We start from the raw sequence: 23,781 nt of genomic DNA, 5'->3' as shown, positions 1-23,781 counted from the left end.
CTCCCGGTAGCAGCGGGCCCCAGCCATCTACCTCTCCAGAGCTGTGCAGGGAGGAAAACAGCACAGCGTTTCAGTGTTTCTGAGCTGCAGTCTCACCAGCATTAGTCCCACACACTGAAAAGTAGCTGGACCTCTGACTGTAGAGAGGGAGCATAGAGCTGTGGAGCTAGCTGGAGATATCTCTCTGTTGAGGGAACTAGCTGGAGATATCTCTCTGTTGAGGGAACTAGCTGGAGATATCGCTCTGTTGAGGGAACTAGCTAGAGATATCGCTCTGTTGAGGGAACTAGCTGGAGATATCGCTCTGTTGAGGGAACTAGCTGGAGATATCTCTCTGTTGAGGGAACTAGCTGGAGATATCGCTCTGTTGAGGGAACTAGCTGGAGATATCGCTCTGTTGAGGGAACTAGCTGGAGATATCTCTCTGTTGAGGGAACTAGCTGGAGATATCTCTCTGTTGAGGGAACTAGCTGGAGATATCTCTCTGTTGAGGGAACTAGCTGGAGATATCTCTCTGTTGAGGGAACTAGCTGGATATATCGCTCTGTTGAGGGAACTAGCTGGAGATATCTCTCTGTTGAGGGAACTAGCTGGAGATATCTCTCTGTTGAGGGAACTAGCTGGAGATATCTCTCTGTTGAGGGAACTAGCTGGAGATATCTCTCTGTTGAGGGAGCTTAACGGGGTCTGGAGCTAGCTGGAGATATTTCTCTGAGGGAGCTTAACGGGGTCTGGACTGGAGCTAGCTGGAGATATCTCTCTGTTGTGGGAGCTTAACTGGGTCTGGAGCTAGCTGGAGATATCACTCTGAGGGAGCTTAACGGGGTCTGGAGCTAGCTGGAGATATCTCTCTGAGGGAGCTTAACGGAGCTAGCTGGAGATATCTCTCTGAGGGAGCTTAACGGAGCTAGCTAGCTACTCTGTTGTTACCCTCCTCGGTCAAAGCCAGACTAATATCCTATCTGACGCGTTCCAACAGAGAGTTCAGCTCCTACTGAGCCAATGGGATGGTCCTGTGCTTCTGAAGAGGAGAGATCTCTAAAGCACCCTGGTTACTAGAACATGATGTTCTGGGGTTTGGGGTTTTGAATGATGTTTGTCTTTCAGTCCATTTTCTACATGGATTAGAGGGTTGATCACCTGGTAATGTTGAGGTTTCCCCTGATGAATACCTGAGACTGACTGTCTGATGTTCACAGCACCTGAGTGCCTCTGTATTTTCATATATAAAGATGTGTGTGTTCCTCTGGTTTACTGTGTGTGTGTGTGTGTGTGTGTGTGTGTGTGTGTGTGTGTGTGTGTGTGTGTGTGTGTGTGTGTGTGTGTGTGTGTGTGTGTGTGTGTGTGTGTGTGTGTGTGTGTGTGTGTGTGTGTGTGTGTGTGTGTGTGTGTGTGTGTGTGTGTGTGTGTGTGTTCCTCTGGTTTAGTGTGTGTGTGTGTGTGTTCCTCTGGTTTACTGTGTGTGTGTGTGTTCCTCTGGTTTAGTCTGTGTGTGTGTGTGTGTGTGTGTGTGTGTTCCTCTGGTTTACTGTGTGTGTGTGTGTTCCTCTGGTTTACTGTGTGTGTGTGTGTTCCTCTGGTTTAGTGTGTGTGTGTGTGTGTGTGTGTGTGTGTGTGTGTGTGTGTGTGTGTGTTCCTCTGGTTTACTGTGTGTGTGTGTGTGTGTGTTCCTCTGGTTTAGTGTGTGTGTGTGTGTTCCTCTGGTTTAGTGTGTGTGTGTGTGTGAAGGCACTCGGGAGGCGGTGCGCTGCGGGTGGCTGGTTGACTGGTATTGATCAAGCGTCTCTCCAGGACATAAATACAGGCTGAATAGATTCCAGATTCCAATCGAGGCTCAGACCACAATTAAAATGATTGATCGTTAAGGGAATTCATCATTAAGAGAGTAAAACAAATACCTAACGGCTGTTAAATGTACAGAACAGTGAATGTTCAGCGTCTGCTAATTGCATCACTTCAGGGCTACTCTGACACTTAGTTAAATAAGACATGTTGGAACCCTATTCCCTATATTGTCTGTCTGTCTGTCTGTCTGTCTGTCTGTCTGTCTGTCTGTCTGTCTGTCTGTCTGTCTGTCTGTCTGTCTGTCTGTCTGTCTGTCTGTCTGTCTGTCTGTCTGTCTGTCTGTCTGTCTGTCTGTCTGTCTGTCTGTCTGTCTGTCTGTCTGTCTGTCTGTCTGTCTGTCTGTCTGTCTGTCTGTCTGTCTGTCTGTCTGTCGTGCTTCTAGAAGCCGATGGCAGCTTCCCGTAATAGGACCCCATCCCCTTTGTCCCCATAGGGCTCTAGTCTAAAGTAGTGCTCTATATAATGAGTAGGGTGTGGTTTGGGACACAGACCACCTGATGCCTTGATTCTCATCTGAAGCAGACAGGGTGTTGAGGCTGGGTGGACTGGGATAGACTGGGACTCTGTCTGCCGTGGTTGAATAGGCAGTGATTAGGTGCTGTGGGGTTTCCAGAGTGCCCCATTTTAAACCCAGCTGGGGTCAATCAAATCCTCTCTTTGGAGAACGTTTTTTGGCTCGGTGATGAGAGCGTTTCCGTGGAAACGCAGCGATGCAGGCAGCGAGGCAGGCAGCGAGAGGTACCCGCTGCCTGGTGAACCAGGTGACCAGATGTGCTGCGGGCCAGGCAGAACATACAGCTGAAGGATGATTCTTCTAGCTGCTCTGTACAGAACCATAAGCCTATCGCTGCCCTGGCTGGTGATGAATTTCATTCACAATGATCTAGCAGTTAATTCAAGCTGACTTCCACTTAATAGAATATCTTCCTGTATTAAGGTGAGCCTGCGGTATGTTCCAGGTGGCTGTTGGCTATTTGATGGTGTGATTTCTCTGCGGTGACGCGTCCCTTCCATCCCATGTGGTGATTCTGCCTGCATGCCTGAGGTTCCTAATGGTCATCGATGTTCTACAATTGTGGGTAATGAAACGGAACGCTTTCCTTCTCCCGTTTTGCCGTTTAAACCGTCTAATACAGAGGAGAGGAAAGCTCTGTCGGTGTCCCAAATGACAGGCTAGGTGGTGCACTACTTTAGCCCAGGGGCACAACGCCTAAAGCCTCGATGTCTGCTGGGTGTGTTGCAGTAGTCATGCTCTTCAGGACGTAGCCTGTAGGGGGTGCTAGTGCAGCATGGTGGACCTGCTGGGCGTGTTGCAGTAGTCATGCTCTTCAGGACGTAGCCTGTAGGGGGTGCTAGTGCAGCATGGTGGACCTGCTGGGCGTGTTGCAGTAGTCATGCTCTTCAGGACGTAGCCTGTAGGGGGTGCTAGTGCAGCATGGTGGACCTGCTGGGCGTGTTGCAGTAGTCATGCTCTTCAGGACGTAGCCTGTAGGGGGTGCTAGTGCGGCATGTTGGACCTGCTGGGCGTGTTGCAGTAGTCATGCTCTTCAGGACGTAGCCTGTAGGGGGTGCTAGTGCGGCATGGTGGACCTGCTGGGTGTGTTGCAGTAGTCATGCTCTTCAGGACGTAGCCTGTAGGGGGTGCTAGTGCAGCATGGTGGACCTGCTGGGTGTGTTGCAGTAGTCATGCTCTTCAGGACGTAGCCTGTAGGGGGTGCTAGTGCGGCATGGTGGACCTGCTGGGCGTGTTGCAGTAGTCATGCTCTTCAGGACGTAGCCTGTAGGGGGTGCTAGTGCGGCATGGTGGACCTGCTGGGCGTGTTGCAGTAGTCATGCTCTTCAGGACGTAGCCTGTAGGGGGTGCTAGTGCGGCATGGTGGACCTGCTGGGCGTGTTGCAGTAGTCATGCTCTTCAGGACGTAGCCTGTAGGGGGTGCTAGTGCAGCATGGTGGACCTGCTGGGCGTGTTGCAGTAGTCATGCTCTTCAGGACGTAGCCTGTAGGGGGTGCTAGTGCAGCATGGTGGACCTGCTGGGCGTGTTGCAGTAGTCATGCTCTTCAGGACGTAGCCTGTAGGGGGTGCTAGTGCAGCATGGTGGACCTGCTGGGCGTGTTGCAGTAGTCATGCTCTTCAGGACGTAGCCTGTAGGGGGTGCTAGTGCAGCATGGTGGACCTGCTGGGCGTGTTGCAGTAGTCATGCTCTTCAGGACGTAGCCTGTAGGGGGTGCTAGTGCGGCATGGTGGACCTGCTGGGTGTGTTGCAGTAGTCATGCTCTTCAGGACGTAGCCTGTAGGGGGTGCTAGTGCGGCATGGTGGACCTGCTGGGCGTGTTGCAGTAGTCATGCTCTTCAGGACGTAGCCTGTAGGGGGTGCTAGTGCAGCATGGTGGACCTGCTGGGCGTGTTGCAGTAGTCATGCTCTTCAGGACGTAGCCTGTAGGGGGTGCTAGTGCAGCATGGTGGACCTGCTGGGTGTTTCACTGCAGCAGCTGGGAACTGGAGACTAGAACACAGGGAGGAGGGAGTCATACTGATAGTAGATACTATCCTGTACTATAACAACCAGCTTTAGTCTCTGTTCTGTTCTCTCTCTCGTTATCATTCTTGTTCTTTCTTTTCTTTCTTTCTTTCTTTCTCTCTCTGGCGCTGTCTGTCTCTCTCATATGTACACAGGTCTTTTATGGCCTAATTCAGCCATTGCAGAGCCTTGTCTAAGTCTCTCTGTCTCGTTGGGACCTGTACTGGGTTCTGTCTGGGCTGAAGTCTCTGTCCTCTGTACTGGGTTCTGTCTGGGCTGAAGTCTCTGTCCTCTGTACTGGGTTCTGTCTGGGCTGAAGTCTCTGTCCTCTGTACTGGGTTCTGTCTGGGCTGAAGTCTGTCCTCTGTACTGGGTTCTGTCTGGGCTGAAGTCTCTGTCCTCTGTACTGGGTTCTGTCTGGGCTGAAGTCTCTGTACTGGGTTCTGTCTGGGCTGAAGTCTCTGTCCTCTGTACTGGGTTCTGTCTGGGCTGAAGTCTCTGTACTGGGTTCTGTCTGGGCTGAAGTCTGTCCTCTGTACTGGGTTCTGTCTGGGCTGAAGTCTCTGTCCTCTGTACTGGGTTCTGTCTGGGCTGAAGTCTGTCCTCTGTACTGGGTTCTGTCTGGGCTGAAGTCTCTGTCCTCTGTACTGGGTTCTGTCTGGGCTGAAGTTTCTGTACTGGGTTCTGTCTGGGCTGAATGAAAGGCTGCTCCAGAACCATCCTGACTGGATCCTAATGTCACTGTTGTCTTGTTCTCTAATCAACAACCTGCTGATCTTCTTCAACCTGTTTCCTCTCCTCCACTTCCTCTGTTTCATTCCCCTCTTTCTTCTCCACTTCCTCTGTTTCATTCCCCTCTTTCTTCTCCACTTCCTCTGTTTCATTCCCCTCTTTCTTCTCCACTTCCTCTGTTTCATTCCCCTCTTTCTTCTCTACTTCCTCTGTTTCATTCCCCTCTTTCTTCTCCACTTCCTCTGTTTCATTCCCCTCTTTCTTCTCTACTTCCTCTGTTTCATTCCCCTCTTTCTTCTCTACTTCCTCTGTTTCATTCCCCTCTTTCTTCTCTACTTCCTCTGTTTCATTCCCCTCTTTCTTCTCTACTTCCTCTGTTTCATTCCCCTCTTTCTTCTCTACTTCCTCTGTTTCATTCCCCTCTTTCTTCTCTACTTCCTCTGTTTCATTCCCCTCTTTCTTCTCTACTTCCTCTGTTTCATTCCCCTCTTTCTTCTCTACTTCCTCTGTTTCATTCCCCTCTTTCTTCTCTACTTCTTCTGTTTCATTCCCCTCTTTCTTCTCTACTTCCTCTGTTTCATTCCCCTCTTTCTTCTCTACTTCCTCTGTTTCATTCCCCTCTTTCTTCTCTACTTCCTCTGTTTCATTCCCCTCTTTCTTCTCTACTTCCTCTGTTTCATTCCCCTCTTTCTTCTCTACTTCCTCTGTTTCATTCCCCTCTTTCTTCTCTACTTCCTCTGTTTCATTCCCCTCTTTCTTCTCTACTTCCTCTGTTTCATTCCCCTCTTTCTTCTCTACTTCCTCTGTTTCATTCCCCTCTTTCTTCTCTACTTCCTCTGTTTCATTCCCCTCTTTCTTCTCTACTTCCTCTGTTTCATTCCCCTCTTTCTTCTCTACTTCCTCTGTTTCATTCCCCTCTTTCTTCTCTACTTCCTCTGTTTCATTCCCCTCTTTCTTCTCTACTTTCTCTGTTTCCTTCCCTTCTTTCCTCTCCTCCGCTTTCTGTTTCCTTCCCTTCCCTTCTTTCCTCTCCTTCCTGCTGAAGGTCACTGGTGCCTGATTATATTTGTGAGATGGAGATTCCACAGACTAATGGTTAAGTTTTCTCTGCCTCTCCTCCTCTCCCTCCACTTCTCCCTCTCCGTTCCTCTCCTCCTCCTCCCTATTACCTATGGACCCTGGTCTAAAGGTAGTGTGAATACGTCCCAAATAGCAAAATGTAGGGGACGGGCCACTGTCTCTTAATTATGACGTAGTCCCGGGCCGAGAGGAAGGCGCTGGAAGGAGAATTGAGTTGCTTCGCCTGCCTCGTTTGGATTCTACGTTCAGGTGAGGCTGTCATTGTGCTGATGGAGAGCGTGTTATCCATCTTCCTCTCCTCCGTTCCTCTCTGTTCTGTTTTCTTGGTGCCATTTCTGATGATGGAGAGGGTATTATAATGTGCTGCTCCCTCCCTCCTCTCATCCTTTCCTCTCCGCTCTGTATTTTTGGACCCCCCTCCCCCCTCTCATCTCTGATGATGTTGAAAATGGCAGGGCCGTGGTTTTGTCTTTCAATAATGCACTGCTTAAGAGGCTTTCATGAATCCTTTACTGCCTGAGCTCTATGCTGGCTGGCTCCAGTCTACAAATTGCTGAATCACAGTACAGGGAGAAACAGAGAGTGAGTGAGGGGGGGGGAGAGAGAGAAACGGGGAGAGAGAGAGAAACGGGGAGAGAGAGAGAAACGGGGAGAGAGAGAGAAACGGGGAGAGAGAGAGAAACGGGGAGAGAGAGAGAAACGGGGAGAGAGAGAGAGAAACGGGGAGAGAGAGAGAGAAACGGGGAGAGAGAGAGAAACGGGGGAAGAGAGAGAGAGAGAAACGGGGGAAGAGAGAGAGAGAGAGAAACGGGGAGAGAGAAACGGGGGTAGAGAGAGAAACGGGGGAGAGAGAAACGGGGGAGAGAGAGAGAAACGGGGAGAGAGAGAGAAACGGGGAGTGAGAGAGAAACGGGGGGAGAGAGAGAGAAACGGGGGGAGAGAGAGAGAAACGGGGGGAGAGAGAGAGAAACGGGGGGAGAGAGAGAGAAACGGGGGGAGAGAGAGAGAAACGGGGAGAGAGAGAGAAACGGGGAGAGAGAGAAACGGGGAGAGAGAGAAACGGGGAGAGAGAGAGAAACGGGGAGAGAGAGAGAGAAACGGGGAGAGAGAGAGAGAAACGGGGGGAGAGAGAAACGGGGAGAGAGAGAGAGAGAGAAACGGGGAGAGAGAGAGAGAGAGAAACGGAGAGAGAGAGAGAAACGGAGAGGGGGAGAGAGAGAGAGAGAAACGGGGAGAGAGAGAGAAACGGGGAGAGAGAGAGAGAAACGGGGAGAGAGAGAGAGAAACGGGGAGAGAGAGAGAGAGAGAAACGGGGGGAGAGAGAGAGAGAGAGAAACGGGGAGAGAGAGGGAGAGAGAAACGGGAGAGAGAGAGAGAGAGAGAAACGGGGAGAGAGAGAGAGAGAAACGGGGAGAGAGAGAGAGAGAAACGGGGAGAGAGTGCGTGCGAGAAACGGGGAGAGAGTGCGCGCGAGAAACGGGGAGTGCGTGCGCGAGAGAAACGGGGAAAGAGTGCGTGCGAGAAACGGCGAGCGAGAGAGATTAAACCCCAGTCAGGGTGCTCTCTATCTCAGAGTAGTACCCTGGAGCTACGAGCATCACCCATGTATTACTCCTATCGTCTCCCCCTGAAGGGCCCCGTCTGCCTCGTCTTGGAGATTCTACGTCTTTCAAGATGTCGCTTTAACACTACGGCTTTTGTACCCCATCGTAACGTTTAATCCTGCATTCCTCTGGCGAGATTTTGGGCCTTTTTGTTGTTGTGAGATTTTAAAATTCGCTCATCAGTACCAAATGGGCAGTTATTTTTGAGAAGTGGTGTTTTTTTAAGTAGGAGAGAAAATGGCTGAAATCAACAAAAAGTTGTCCAAATCCAAATGTCTGTTAGGATGTTAATACTCTGGAGTCTGACCTTGTTGAAACTGACCAACTGACTTTGTTTTGAATGACTGCTGTGACGAGCTGTCTGCAGGTGGGAAGAGACTGATCCAGCTGCTGAAGGTCACTGCAGGGCCAACTACAGTGATGTTCTGCGTCCCACATGCCAACCTGTATGTTTTAAACAGCTATTTGTTAATCGTTTTAAACGCTAAGAAAATTATCTTTAAATTACATATGAATTCACAATGCAGATATGGTCCTGTGTATGACCACTAGGGGGTAATGTAGTTCAATCTACCACAGTTATGGCTACCTACCAGGTGGTGTTATGGCTACCTACCAGGCGGCGTCGGGGCTACCTACCAGGTGCTGTTATGGCTACCTACCAGGCGGCGTCGGGGCTACCTACCAGGCGGCGTCGGGGCTACCTACCAGGCGGCGTCGGGGCTACCTACCAGGCGGCGTCGGGGCTACCTACCAGGCGGCGTCGGGGCTACCTACCAGGCGGCGTCGGGGCTACCTACCAGGCGGCGTCGGGGCTACCTACCAGGCGGCGTCGGGGCTACCTACCAGGCGGCGTCGGGGCTACCTACCAGGCGGCGTCGGGGCTACCTACCAGGCGGCGTCGGGGCTACCTACCAGGCGGCGTCGGGGCTACCTACCAGGCGGCGTCAGGGCTACCTACCAGGCGGCGTCAGGGCTACCTACCAGGCGGCGTCAGGGCTACCTACCAGGCGACGTTCACCTTACTGCTGTACTACACCCACTTAGCAAGAATGGTAGTTTATGCTGTTTTTAGGTTTCACACCTCTAATTCCCTATATATTGCTTACTTTTGACCATGGCCCATAGGTTGCCATTTGGCACACACCCTAACTGGGGCTGTAATGTAGGTTGCCATTTGGGACACACCCTAACTGGGGCTGTAATGTAGGTTGCCATTTGGGACACACCCTAACTGGGGCTGTAATGTAGGTTGCCATTTGGGACACATCCTAACTGGGGCTGTAATGTAGGTTGCCATTTGGGACACATCCTAACTGGGGCTGTAATGAAGTTTCTGGCCACCCTCTCCTCACTCAAAAGGCACATTTTTTTTTTGCTTTGGACTCGGCTTCACAGGCTGTCCGCGTTCCCCAGCGGGCCAAAGAACCGACTGATCATTAAAGAACACATTTCTGGACCATCAAGAATGAAGTGGGATTCCTGAGTGAATAGTCGTAGGTTAATGCCGTTTTGGCACGTACCACACCAACCTGCCAAGATTCACACCTGCGGGAAAATTGGGACGGGAGGAAAATAATTGGGATGGAGAGCGAGAGAGCGAGAGAGAGGGAGAGAGAAAGACAGCGTGAGAGAGCGAGAGACAGGGCGTGGGAGAGGTGAAGAGAGAGACAGGGAGAGACAGTGTGTGGGAGAGGTGAAGAGAGAGACTGGGAGAGAGAAAAGACTGGGCATGGGCATCCTTCCTCTGCTGTGTGGAGGGTTATTAATATGGACCAACACTACAGGGGTTATTAATATGGACCGACACTACAGGGGTTATTAATATGGACCGACACTACAGGGGTTATTAATATGGACCGACACTACAGGGGTTATTAATATGGACCGACACTACAGGGGTTATTAATATGGACCGACACTACAGGGGTTATTAATATGGACCGACACTACAGGGGTTATTAATATGGACCGACACTACAGGGGTTATTAATATGGACCGACACTACAGGGGTTATTAATATGGACCGACACTACAGGGGTTATTAATATGGACCGACACTACAGGGGTTATTAATATGGACCGACACTACAGGGGTTATTAATATGGACCGACACTACAGGGTTTATTAATATGGACCGACACTACGGGGGTTATTAATATGGACCGACACTACGGGGGTTATTTATATGGACCGACACTACGGGGGTTATTAATATGGACCGACACTACAGGGGTTATTAATATGGACCGACACTACAGGGGTTATTAATATGGACCGACACTACAGGGGTTATTAATATGGACCGACACTACAGGGGTTATTAATATGGACCGACACTACAGTGATACGGCTGATTTCTGACTAAGGCTCTTTGATGATCCTTATTCTCTCCCTGGGCAGATGCGATATCTCTCCCTGGACAGATGTGATGGCGTTTTGGAACGTGTGAGCCTGTCATCCATGTCTCTGCTTTCCTGCAGCACTAGGTTTACTGTTGTCATTTACAGAGAGATGATTGGTTATGTTAAGAGAAGTCTGGCCTACCATGTCTCTGCTTTCCTGCAGCGCTAGGTTTTAAGCCTAGTTGTCGTTTTCAGAGAGACGTGATTACCCCTAGCTAAAGAAGTCTGTCACTTACTCTGTGCTGCTTCTCTAAGTTTCACTGTTGTCATTATCAGAGACATGATTATCTTTGTTAAGAGAAGTCTGGCAACCAGCAGGCCTTTTTTCTCTCAAATTATAAACTCATCAGGTTGTCAGAGTTAAAGCAACACCCATCAGTGTCTGCTTCACTGAGCCCAGGGCTGTAACAGTGTCTGCTTCACTGAGCCCAGGGCTGTAACAGTTGTCTGCTTCAGGGCTGTAACAGTTGTCTGCATCACTGAGCCCAGGGCTGTAACAGTTGTCTGCTTCAGGGCTGTAACAGTTGTCTGCTTCAGGGCTGTAACAGTTGTCTGCTTCACTGAGCCCAGGGCTGTAACAGTTGTCTGCATCACTGAGCCCAGGGCTGTAACAGTTGTCTGCTTCACTGAGCCCAGGGCTGTAACAGTTGTCTGCATCACTGAGCCCAGGGCTGTAACCGTTGTCTGCTTCACTGAGCCCAGGGCTGTAACAGTTGTCTGCTTCACTGAGCCCAGGGCTGTAACAGTTGTCTGCTTCACTGAGCCCAGGGCTGTAACAGTTGTCTGCTTCAGGGCTGTAACAGTTGTCTGCATCACTGAGCCCAGGGCTGTAACAGTTGTCTGCATCACTGAGCCCAGGGCTGTAACAGTTGTCTGCTTCAGGGCTGTAACAGTTGTCTGCATCACTGAGCCCAGGGCTGTAACAGTTGTCTGCTTCACTGAGCCCAGGGCTGTAACAGTTGTCTGCTTCACTGAGCCCAGGGCTGTAACGGTTGTCTGCTTCACTGAGCCCAGGGCTGTAACAGTTGTCTGCTTCACTGAGCCCAGGGCTGTAACAGTTGTCTGCTTCACTGAGCCCAGGGCTGTAACAGTTGTCTGCTTCACTGAGCCCAGGGCTGTAACAGTTGTCTGCTTCACTGAGCCCAGGGCTGTAACAGTTGTGTTTGTCACCATTTTGATCCAAGAAAAACAACATCTCTATGCATCTGCAAAGAGTGAAACTACATGTCAACAGTCAGGTAGGTTTGTATTGATGGAAAACACATTGTTTGAAATGTCTACATTAACTTGCCAATCAAATGCCATTGACTGCGTTGCTATTTTAGAGCAGGGGAGGTAGAGACAGGGTGAGGGATGTAGTATTTTATGGCAGGGGAGGAAGAGACAGGGTGAGGGTTGTAGTATTTTAGGGGAGGTAGAGTCAGGGTGAGGGTTGCAGTATTTTAGGGCAGGAAGAGACAGGGTGAGGGTTGTAGTATTTTAGGGGAGGTAGAGTCAGGGTGAGGGTTGTAGTATTTTAGGGGAGGTAGAGTCAGGGTGAGGGTTGTAGTATTTTAGGGGAGGAAGAGACAGGGTGAGGGTTGTAGTATTTTAGGGGAGGAAGAGACAGGGTGAGGGATGTAGTATTTTAGGGGAGGAATAGACAGGGTGAGGGTTGTAGTATTTTAGGGGAGGTAGAGACAGGGTGAGGGTTGTAGTATTTTAGGGGAGGAAGAGACAGGGTGAGGGATGTAGTATTTTAGGGGAGGTAGAGTCAGGGTGAGGGTTGTAGTATTTTAGGGGAGGTAGAGACAGGGTGAGGGTTGTAGTATTTTAGGGGAGGAAGAGACAGGGTGAGGGATGTAGTATTTTAGGGGAGGTAGAGACAGGGTGAGGGTTGCAGTATTTTAGGGGAGGAAGAGACAGGGTGAGGGATGTAGTATTTTAGGGGAGGAATAGACAGGGTGAGGGTTGTAGTATTTTAGGGGAGGTTGAGACAGGGTGAGGGTTGTAGTATTTTAGGGGAGGTAGAGACAGGGTGAGGGTTGTAGTATTTTAGGGGAGGTAGAGACAGGGTGAGGGTTGCAGTATTTTAGGGGAGGAAGAGACAGGGTGAGGGTTGTAGTATTTTAGGGGAGGGGAGGAAGAGACAGGGTGAGGGTTGTAGTATTTTAGGGCAGGGGAGGTAGAGACAGGGTGAGGGTTGTAGTATTTTAGGGGAGGAAGAGACAGGGTGAGGGTTGTAGTATTTTAGGGGAGGGGAGGAAGAGACAGGGTGAGGGTTGTAGTATTTTAGGGCAGGGGAGGTAGAGACAGGGTGAGGGTTGTAGTATTTTAGGGGAGGAAGAGACAGGGTGAGGGTTGTAGTATTTTAGGGGAGGGGAGGAAGAGACAGGGTGAGGGTTGTAGTATTTTAGGGGAGGGGAGGAAGAGACAGGGTGAGGGTTGTAGTATTTTAGGGCAGGGGAGGTAGAGACAGGGTGAGGGTTGTAGTATTTTAGGGGAGGAAGAGACAGGGTGAGGGTTGTAGTATTTTAGGGGAGGGGAGGAAGAGACAGGGTGAGGGTTGTAGTATTTTAGGGCAGGGGAGGTAGAGACAGGGTGAGGGTTGTAGTATTTTAGGGGAGGAAGAGACAGGGTGAGGGTCGTAGTATTTTAGGGGAGGAAGAGACAGGGTGAGGGTTGTAGTATTTTAGGGGAGGAAGAGACAGGGTGAGGGTTGTAGTATTTTAGGGGAGGAAGAGACAGGGTGAGGGATGTAGTATTTTAGGGGAGGTAGAGACAGGGTGAGGGTTGTAGTATTTTAGGGGAGGTAGAGACAGGGTGAGGGTTGCAGTATTTTAGGGCAGGTGGAGGAAGAGACAGGGTGAGGGTTGTAGTATTTTAGGGGAGGTAGAGTCAGGGTGAGGGTTGTAGTATTTTAGGGGAGGTAGAGTCAGGGTGAGGGTTGTAGTATTTTAGGGGAGGTAGAGTCAGGGTGAGGGTTGTAGTATTTTAGTACCATGACTGTCTGACCTATCCTTTAAATGTCCCATCAATTCCTTGTAGCAGGTCTGACATTTACCTATTTCCCCATGATGTTCCTTGTGCATGTTTTTCCAGAGGCTGTGTGGCCAGGAGTGGGAGAGGATTCAATTCACAATTGATTTATGACATTGACGAGACAAGCCTAATTAAGCTACCAGGAATGGTTGGCTTGACGTGGGTGGAACTGAACTTTTCACAACAGCAAAACAGAGTAATCATTTTATTTTTCTTACCACTGGTCTGTTTTTCTCTCTCTGTTCTGAGTATAGAAAACACCCCAGATGCACAATACATCAGTAAAATACATACATCAATCAAACACATGATCCGTAGGAAGACTACACATCCAGTCCCATGGGGCGGCAGCGTAGCCTATTGGTTAGAGGGTTGGACTAGTAACTGAAAGGTTGCAAGATCGAATACCCGAGCTGACAAGGTAAAAATCTGTCATTCCTGCCCTTGAACAAGGCAGTTAACCCACAGTTAACTAAATTACACATCAGCGAGAAATAACAATGGTGACTGACGTGCAGCTGGCCATCTTTGCCAACATGTTGGGTGTGTCTCTCTGTTCCTGCTGGTGGCTGTTTATCAAAACGTAGCCGTCAACAACCCCAGGAAACTGACGGCCCTGGGAGGCCGTCATTGTAAATAAGAATGCGTTCTTAACTGACTTGCCTAGTTAAATTAAGGTAAAATGACTTTTGATTAGCTCACCAGTCTTCATCGGTAGGTTTCATACATAGTCCTAAATCCTTTCGTAATATTAGTGAGTTTTAGAATCCAGGACACGTCTACAACATCCATGTTTTTGTGGATTAATTATGATTCTTATTGGCTTCCTGTCAACTCCCCAAAATGAAGGAAGTGATGGTTGTGTATTTGTCTACGTTACGTTATGTGACCCAGGGCTAGCTTCAGGGTGTTTGTCTACGTTACGTTATGTGGCCCAGGGCTAGCTTCAGGGTGTTTGTCTACGTTACGTTATGTGACCCAGGGCTAGCTTCAGGGTGTTTGTCTACGTTACGTTATGTGGCCCAGGGCTAGCTTCAGGGTGTTTGTCTACGTTACGTTATGTGGCCCAGGGCTAGCTTCAGGGTGTTTGTCTACGTTACGTTATGTGGCCCAGGGCTAGCTTCAGGGTGTTTGTCTACGTTACGTTATGTGACCCAGGGCTAGCTTCAGGGTGTTTGTCTACGTTACGTTATGTGGCCCAGGGCTAGCTTCAGGGTGTTTGTCTACGTTACGTTATGTGGCCCAGGGCTAGCTTCAGGGTGTTTGTCTACGTTACGTTATGTGACCCAGGGCTAGCTTCAGGGTGTTTGTCTACGTTACGTTATGTGGCCCAGGGCTAGCTTCAGGGTGTTTGTCTACGTTACGTTATGTGGCCCAGGGCTAGCTTCAGGGTGTTTGTCCTCATTCCTGGGAAACAAGTGCAGTTCAGCCAGTGGCCAGTAGGGCCGCCCCACCCCCCAAAAAAAACGAGAATTACAATATATTAGTCGACCGAGTCATCTGTTCTTTCGACCAATCGATTGGTCTAATGTTAAAACGTGTATTTCCCCATATATAGACACACCCTGTTAATAAAATCAACTATATGTTGCTCCTGATCTTGTCTGATGCTTTAAGCACACTGTGATTTTAAATAATTAAGACACAAATGACTCGAGGGAGCCAGAGATCAAGATAGCCTGACCTGTTCCCGACCCCAACAGATTCCGCTGGCCTTGACAGATTCCGCTGGCCCTGACAGATTCCGCTGGCCCTGACAGATTCCGCTGGCCCTGACAGATTCCGCTGGCCCTGACAGATTCCGCTGGCCCTGACAGATTCCGCTGGCCCTGACAGATTCCGCTGGCCCTGACAGATTCCGCTGGCCCTGACAGATTCCGCTGGCCCTGACAGATTCCGCTGGCCCTGACAGATTCCGCTGGCCCTGACAGATTCCGCTGGCCCTGACAGATTCCGCTGGCCCTGACAGATTCCGCTGGCCCTGACAGATTCCGCTGGCCTTGACAGATTCCGCTGGCCTTGACAGATTCCGCTGGCCCTGACAGATTCCGCTGGCCCTGACAGATTCCGCTGGCCTTGACAGATTCCGCTGGCCCTGACAGATTCCGCTGGCCCTGACAGATTCCGCTGGCCCTGACAGATTCCGCTGGCCCTGACAGATTCCGCTGGCCTTGACAGATTCCGCTGTTATTTTCTGTAGTTGCCAGTAGGTAACAGGCTACACCAGCGGTCAGCAACCCTTTCCATTTGGATGCCAGTTCATCTTACCATTTCTACCGATCTGTGTGCAAGTTATGATTTTCAAATGCACATGGAACAGTTTTAATTTATAATAACGTTTTTATCTCAATCATTGTTGTTAATCAAAATTCTAAAAGTAACTTCTATTACCAACTATTTTAAAAATAGCCGACATAAAGCCAACAAATAAAAACATTGCAGCCTGCAGGTAGAAAATATCCTGATTAAAAATAAATATCCTATAAATCACATTGGCTACTCAATGCCTGTCTGCAAGGAACTTGAAACATGATCAACTATTAACTTGTGTCTGGTCTGAAGCTCCTTGAAACATTATCAACTATTATATTGTGTCTGGTCTGAAGCTCCTTGAAACATTATCAACTATTATATTGTGTCTGGTCTGAAGCTCCTTGAAACATGATCAACTATTATCTTGTCTCTGGTCTGAAGCTCCTTGAAACATTATCAACTATTATCTTGTGTCTGGTCTGAAGCTCCTTGAAACATTATCAACTATTATATTGTGTCTGGTCTGAAGCTCCTTGAAACATTATCAACTATTATATTGTGTCTGGTCTGAAGCTCCTTGAAACATTATCAACTATTATATTGTGTCTGGTCTGAAGCTCCTTGAAACATGATCAACTATTATATTGTGTCTGGTCTGAAGCTCCTTGAAACATTATCAACTATTATATTGTGTCTGGTCTGAAGCTCCTTGAAACATGATCAACTATTATCTTGTGTCTGGTCTGAAGCTCCTTGAAACATGATCAACTATTATCTTGTGTCTGGTCTGAAGCTCCTTGAAACATTATCAACTATTATATTGTGTCTGGTCTGAAGCTCCTTGAAACATGATCAACTATTATATTGTGTCTGGTCTGAAGCTCCTTGAAACATTATCAACTATTATATTGTGTCTGGTCTGAAGCTCCTTGAAACATTATCAACTATTATATTGTGTCTGGTCTGAAGCTCCTTGAAACATTATCAACTATTATATTGTGTCTGGTCTGAAGCTCATACTAGCTAACTTGCTACATTGTATAGAATATTGTGGGCCCTCAAGAGTTTCTCCCTCAAGTGAGCTCCATACAGACAGACATAGCTGTAGACCATTTGGGTAACGGATAACAAGTAATCAGGTAGAATTATTTGATGGTTTCCACCGGATCAGAGCATTATGTTTTCCCCCTTTCACTCTGAGTGGTTATGGAAAGAGAGTGAGCTGGAAAGGTATTTTAAGTGGGCTATGTTGAGGATATATTGTAATTCTCAATATATTTAAAACAGACTTTGTTTACTTGCTGTTTTGAGATGAAGAAAAAATTACTTTGAGAAGCTCCACAGTGATGGTGAGTTAAGACAATCAGAAATACTAATCAGATCCCCAAATGGACACATTTATAGACCTACTTCTAGTGTAATCAGGGCCAGGTAGTCTATAGACCTACTTCTATGTGTAATCAGGGCCAGGTAGTCTATAGACCTACTTCTATGTGTAATCAGGCAGGTAGCCTATAGACCTACTGCTATGTGTAATCAGGGCCAGGTAGTCTATAGACCTACTTCTATGTGTAATCAGGGCCAGGTAGTCTATAGACCTACTTCTATGTGTAATCAGGGCCAGGTAGTCTATAGACCTACTTCTATGTGTAATCAGGGCCAGGTAGTCTATAGACCTACTTCTATGTGTAATCAGGGCCAGGTAGTCTATAGACCTACTTCTATGTGTAATCAGGGCCAGGTAGTCTATAGACCTACTTCTATGTGTAATCAGGGCCAGGTAGTCTATAGACCTACTTCTATGAGTAATCAGGGCCAGGTAGTCTATAGACCTACTTCTATGTGTAATCAGGGCCAGGTAGTCTATAGACCTACTTCTATGTGTAATCAGGGCCAGGTAGTCTATAGACCTACTTCTATGTGTAATCAGGGCCAGGTAGTCTATAGACCTACTTCTATGTGTAATCAGGGCCAGGTAGTCTATAGACCTACTTCTATGTGTAATCAGGGCCAGGTAGTCTATAGACCTACTTCTATGTGTAATCAGGGCCAGGTAGTCTATAGACCTACTTCTATGTGTAATCAGGGCCAGGTAGCCTAAAGACCTACTTCTATGTGTAATCAGGGCCAGGTAGTCTATAGACCTACTTCTATGTGTAATCAGGGCCAGGTAGTCTATAGACCTACTTCTATGAGTGCAGATCCTTCCTCAACATTGACAGGAGCTCCAAACAGAAGACAGTGAATAAATGGACGTCTCCTAAATGGAATGAATAAAAACCAAAAGGTGTTCCTCACTAGTGTAGCGTAGATTGAAGACTGCAAACAACGTGTCCAATCAGACAATGAGAAGGGTGAACGACTGGAATAATATATATTGAACACATTAACAGAAATGACCTTAACCAAATATTGTAGATGACAACGGTAAATGTACTGCTGGTGGATTCTGGTGTACCATCCCCGCGATCTCCACAATGGATCAGTCCACTGAGACAGGCCTCCACAATGGTTCAGTCCACTGAGACAGGCCTCCACAATCAAATTTCAAATCAAATCAAATTTATTTTTATATAGCCCTTCGTACATCAGCTGATATTCTCAAAGTGCTGTACAGAAACCCAGCCTAAAACCCCAAACAGCAAGCAAAGCATGTGAAAGAAGCACGGTGGCTAGGAAAAACTCCCTAGGAAAAACTCCCTAGAAAGGCCAAAAACCTAGGAAGAAACCTAGAGAGGAACCAGGCTATGAGGGGTGGCCAGTCCTCTTCTGGCTGTGCAGGGTGGATATTATAACAGAACATGGTCAAAATGTTAAAACGTTAAAATGTTCATAAATGACCAGCATGGTCAAATAATAATAATCATAGTAGTTGTCGAGGGTGCAACAAGCACGTCCGGTGAACAGGTCAGGGTTCCATAGCCGCAGGCAGAACAGTTGAAACTGGAGCAGCAGCACGGCCAGGTGGACTGGGGACAGCAAGGAGTCATCATACCAGGTAGTCCTGAGGCATGGTCCTAGGGCTCAGGTCCTCCGAGAGAAAGACAGAAAGAGAGAAAGAGAGAATTAGAGAGAGCATATTTAAATTCACACAGGACACCGGATAAGACAAGAGAAATACTCCAGATGTAACAGACTGACCCTAGCCCCCCGACACATAAACTACTGCAGCATAAATACTGGAGGCTGAGATGGATGAGTCCACTGAGACAGGCCTCCACAATGGTTCAGTCCACTGAGACAGGCCTCCACAATGGTTCAGTCCACTGAGACAGGCCTCCACAATGGATGAGTCCACTGAGACAGGCCTCCACAATGGTTCAGTCCACTGAGACAGGCCTCCACAATGGATGAGTCCACTGAGACAGGCCTCCACAATGGATCAGTCCACTGAGACAGGCCTCCACAATGGACGAGTCCACTGAGACAGGCCTCCACAATGGATGAGTCCACTGAGACAGGCCTCCACAATGGATGAGTCCACTGAGACAGGCCTCCACAATGGATGAGTCCACTGAGACAGGCCTCCACAATGGATGAGTCCACTGAGACAGGCCTCCACAATGGATGGCGTGAATCAGAAAAGCATCTCGTGTGCCATTAAATATCTATATATATATCTGCGGTACTGTTATTATTAAATATGAACTCTGATAACGGGGATATGAACTCAACCCATTACTGAGAAACCACAGTTCCAAACAGGGCTCTTGTGTCAATCAAGGAAATATGTTTCCCCTTCAATCATACAGCTTAAAGCCATGGATGTTGTCTCTCTCTCTGTCTCTCTCTCTCTGTCTCTCTCTCTGTCTCTCTCTCTGTGTCTCTGTCTCTGTGTCTCTCTCTGTCTGTCTCTCTCTGTGTCTCTGTCTCTGTCTCTCTCTCTCTCTCTCTCTGTCTCTCTCTGTCTCTCTCTCTCTCTCTCTCTCTGTCTCTCTCTCTCTCTCTGTCTCTCACTCTCTCTGTCTCTCACTCTCTCTGTCTCTCACTCTCTCTGTCTCTGTCTCTCTCTCTGTCTCTCTCTCTGTCTCTCTCTCTCTCTCTGTCTCTCTCACTCTCTCTGTCTCTCACTCTCTCTGTCTCTCTCTCGCTCTGTCTCTCTCTCTGTCTCTCTCTCTGTCTCTCTCTCTCTCTGTCTCTCTCTCTCTCTGTCTCTCACTCTCCTCTGTCTCTCTCTCTGTCTCTCTCTGTCTCTCTCTCTCTCTCTGTCTCTCTCTCTCTCTCTGTCTCTCACTCTCTCTCTCTCGCTCCTCTCTCTCTCTCTCTCTCTCTCTCTCTCTCTCTCTCTCTCTCTCTCCTCTCTCTCTCTCTCTCTCTCTCTCTCCTCTCTCTCTCTCTCTCTCTCTCAATATCTCTGTCAATGCAACACAATTCAAAGAGTTTTGTTAGCATGGGAGACGTGATGACTTTCCCAAGGCAAGTAGAATAGACAGACAGTAAGGGAAATGAACAGTAAACATGATGCCCAGAAGAGGTTTAGAATCGAGACATTTAAGGTGTTATTACTGCCTACAGAATGTGTAGTGTTGTAACGATGTGAAAGGAGTTGAACTTTGAAAGGGAAAATAAATCAACATAAATATGGGTTGTATTTATAATTGTTGTTTGTTCTTCACTGGTTGACCTTTTCTTGTAGCAACAGGTCACACATCTTTCTGCGTTGATGGCACACTGTGGTATTTCACCCAGTAGATATGGGAGTTTATCAAGATTGGCTTTGTTTTCGAATTCTTTGTGGATCTGTGTAATCTGAGGGAAATATGTGTCTCTAATATGGTCATACATTTGGCAGGAGGTTAGGAAGTGCAGCTCAGTTTCCACCTCATTTTGTGGGCAGTGTTGCACATAGCCTGTCTTCTCTTGAGAGCCAGGTCTGCTTACGGCGGCCTTTCTCAATAGCAAGGCTATGTTCACTGAGTCTGTACATAGTCAAAGCTTTCCTTAGGTTTGGGTCAATCACAGTGGTCAGGTATTCTGTCACTGAGTACTCTCTGTTCAGGGTTCAAAAAACATACTTTGCTCAGTTTTTTGGTTAATTATTTAAAAGTACCTTTTGTTTTCTCATGATTTGTTTGGGTCTAATTGTGCTGCTGTTCTGGGGCTCTGTGGGGTCTGTTGTGTTTGTGTACAGAGCCCCAGGACCAGCTTGCTTAGGGGACTCTTCTCCAGATTCATCTCTCTGTAGGTGATGGCTTTGTTATGGAAGGTTTTGGGAATTGCTTCCTTTTAGGTGGTTGTAGAATTTAACGTCTCTTTTCTGGATTTTGATCATTAGCAGGTATCTGCCTAATTCTGCTCTGCTCTGCATTATTGGATATTTTACATTGTACACAGAGGATATTTTTGCAGAATTCTGTATGCAGAGTATCTCTCGCTCTGTCCGTCTCTCGCTCTGTCCGTCCCTCGCTCTGTCCGTCCCTCGCTCTGTCCGTCCCTCGCTCTGTCCGTCCCTCGCTCTGTCCGTCTCTCGCTCTGTCCGTCTCTCGCTCTGTCCGTCCCTCGCTCTGTCCGTCTCTCGCTCTGTCCGTCTCTCGCTCTGTCCGTCTCTCGCTCTGTCCGTCTCTCGCTCTGTCCGTCTCTCGCTCTGTCCGTCTCTCGCTCTGTCCGTCCCTCGCTCTGTCCGTCCCTCGCTCTGTCCGTCTCTCGCTCTGTCCGTCTCTCGCTCTGTCCGTCTCTCGCTCTGTCCGTCCCTCGCTCTGTCCGTCTCTCGCTCTGTCCGTCTCTCGCTCTGTCCGTCCCTCGCTCTGTCCGTCCCTCGCTCTGTCCGTCCCTCGCTCTGTCCGTCTCTCGCTCTGTCCGTCTCTCGCTCCCTCTCTCTCTTTCCCTCCCTCCCTCCCTCGCTCTCTGTCCCTCCCTCCCTCCTCGCTCTCTGTCCCTCCCCCCCTCCCTCGCTCTCTGTCCCTCCCTCGCTCCCTCGCTCTCCGTCCCTCCCTCCCTCGCTCTCTGTCCCTCCCTCCCTCGCTCTCTGTCCCTCCCTCCCTCGCTCTCTGTCCCTCTCTCTCTCGCTCTGTCCGTCTCTCTTGTTCTCTCTCTCTCTCTCTCTCTCTCGTTCTCTCTCTTGTTCTCTCTCTCTCGGTGAGAAAAGGGAGGGAGAGGACATAGTATGGAGCAGCTGAACTCCATGATTTAAACTCCAATCAGGGCCAGGGGGAAGGAGGTGCAGGGAAAGGCCTATTGTTTTATGAGCCAAAGCTCAGACAGAGCCAGCCAGCCCAGACTCTCTGGATGCTCCCCAAATGGCACCCTATTCCCTATATAGTGCACTCCTTTTGATTAGAGCCTCTAAGGGTCAAGTCTAAAGTAGTGCACTATATAGGCATTATGGTGCCATTTGGAATGTACTATGTCTCCCGAGTCCTCCAGAGTTAATTTATGACCCGGAGGCCACAACAGAGGAGCAGGAGAGAGGCGGAGCAGGAGAGAGGCACACCAGAGAAGAATACTTGTAGTAAAAGTAAAAACGTTGTTAAAATATATTTATGAAGCACTTATGCAGCCCAGGTCGGGAGTGTGTTCTGCTCACTGGTAAACTGTGATCTATAGCGGTCTGTTCAGAGAAACGCTCCAATCAGAGAGAACGGAACAGAGCTGCTATCGCCTCCACTCCCACCTCCTTCCTGCTCCAACACTAAACCATTCTGTCTTACTGCTCTAACCTCCTTCCTGCTCCAACACTAAACCATTCTGTCTTACTGCTCTAACCTCCTACCTGCTCCAACACTAAACCATTCTGTCTTACTGCTCTAACCTCCTTCCTGCTCCAACACTAAACCATTCTGTCTTACTGCTCTAACCTCCTTCCTGCTCCAACACTAAACCATTCTGTCTTACTGCTCTAACCTCCTTCCTGCTCCAACACTAAACCATTCTGTCTTACTGCTCTAACCTCCTTCCTGCTCCAACACTAAACCATTCTGTCTTACTGCTCTAACCTCCTTCCTGCTCCAACACTAAACCATTCTGTCTTACTGCTCTAACCTCCTTCCTGCTCCAACACTAAACCATTCTGTCTTACTGCTCTAACCTCCTTCCTGCTCCAACACTAAACCATTCTGTCTTACTGCTCTAACCTCCTTCCTGCTCCAACACTAAACCATTCTGTCTTACTGCTCTAACCTCCTTCCTGCTCCAACACTAAACCATTCTGTCTTACTGCTCTAACCTCCTTCCTGCTCCAACACTAAACCATTCTGTCTTACTGCTCTAACCTCCTTCCTGCTCCAACACTAAACCATTCTGTCTTACTGCTCTAACCTCCTTCCTGCTCCAACACTAAACCATTCTGTCTTACTGCTCTAACCTCCTTCCTGCTCCAACACTAAACCATTCTGTCTTACTGCTCTAACCTCCTTCCTGCTCCAACACTAAACCATTCTGTCTTACTGCTCTAACCTCCTTCCTGCTCCAACACTAAACCATTCTGTCTTACTGCTCTAACCTCCTTCCTGCTCCAACACTAAACCATTCTGTCTTACTGCTCTAACCTCCTTCCTGCTCCAACACTAAACCATTCTGTCTTACTGCTCTAACCTCCTTCCTGCTCCAACACTAAACCATTCTGTCTTACTGCTCTAACCTCCTTCCTGCTCCAACACTAAACCATTCTGTCTTACTGCTCTAACCTCCTTCCTGCTCCAACACTAAACCATTCTGTCTTACTGCTCTAACCTCCTACCTGCTCCAACACTAAACCATTCTGTCTTACTGCTCTAACCTCCTTCCTGCTCCAACACTAAACCATTCTGTCTTACTGCTCTAACCTCCTTCCTGCTCCAACACTAAACCATTCTGTCTTACTGCTCTAACCTCCTTCCTGCTCCAACACTAAACCATTCTGTCTTACTGCTCTAACCTCCTTCCTGCTCCAACACTAAACCATTCTGTCTTACTGCTCTAACCTCCTTCCTGCTCCAACACTAAACCATTCTGTCTTACTGCTCTAACCTCCTACCTGCTCCAACACTAAACCATTCTGTCTTACTGCTCTAACCTCCTTCCTGCTCCAACACTAAACCATTCTGTCTTACTGCTCTAACCTCCTTCCTGCTCCAACACTAAACCATTCTGTCTTACTGCTCTAACCTCCTTCCTGCTCCAACACTAAACCATTCTGTCTTACTGCTCTAACCTCCTTCCTGCTCCAACACTAAACCATTCTGTCTTACTGCTCTAACCTCCTTCCTGCTCCAACACTAAACCATTCTGTCTTACTGCTCTAACCTCCTTCCTGCTCCAACACTAAACCATTCTGTCTTACTGCTCTAACCTCCTTCCTGCTCCAACACTAAACCATTCTGTCTTACTGCTCTAACCTCCTTCC

General features: G+C 48.4%; 1 protein-coding gene and 1 pseudogene across 1 annotated transcript in view; both read left to right on the top strand.

Moving 5' to 3' along the window:
- LOC106574944 (protein diaphanous homolog 3) overlaps window positions 1-23,781 on the top strand; it is a 676,792-nt gene that overhangs the window by 121,032 nt on the left and 531,979 nt on the right. The window lies entirely within an intron of this gene.
- LOC123727916 (dolichyl-diphosphooligosaccharide--protein glycosyltransferase subunit 4-like) lies at window positions 13,041-14,307 on the top strand (annotated as a pseudogene).

The sequence above is a fragment of the Salmo salar genome, chromosome 16, assembly GCF_965601325.2.
Source record: "Salmo salar chromosome 16, fSalSal1, whole genome shotgun sequence".
In the NCBI taxonomy this organism is placed as follows: domain Eukaryota; kingdom Metazoa; phylum Chordata; class Actinopteri; order Salmoniformes; family Salmonidae; genus Salmo; species Salmo salar.
The sequence above is the reverse complement of the archived record's forward strand: the minus strand, read 5'-3'. Positions and strand labels throughout refer to the sequence as shown.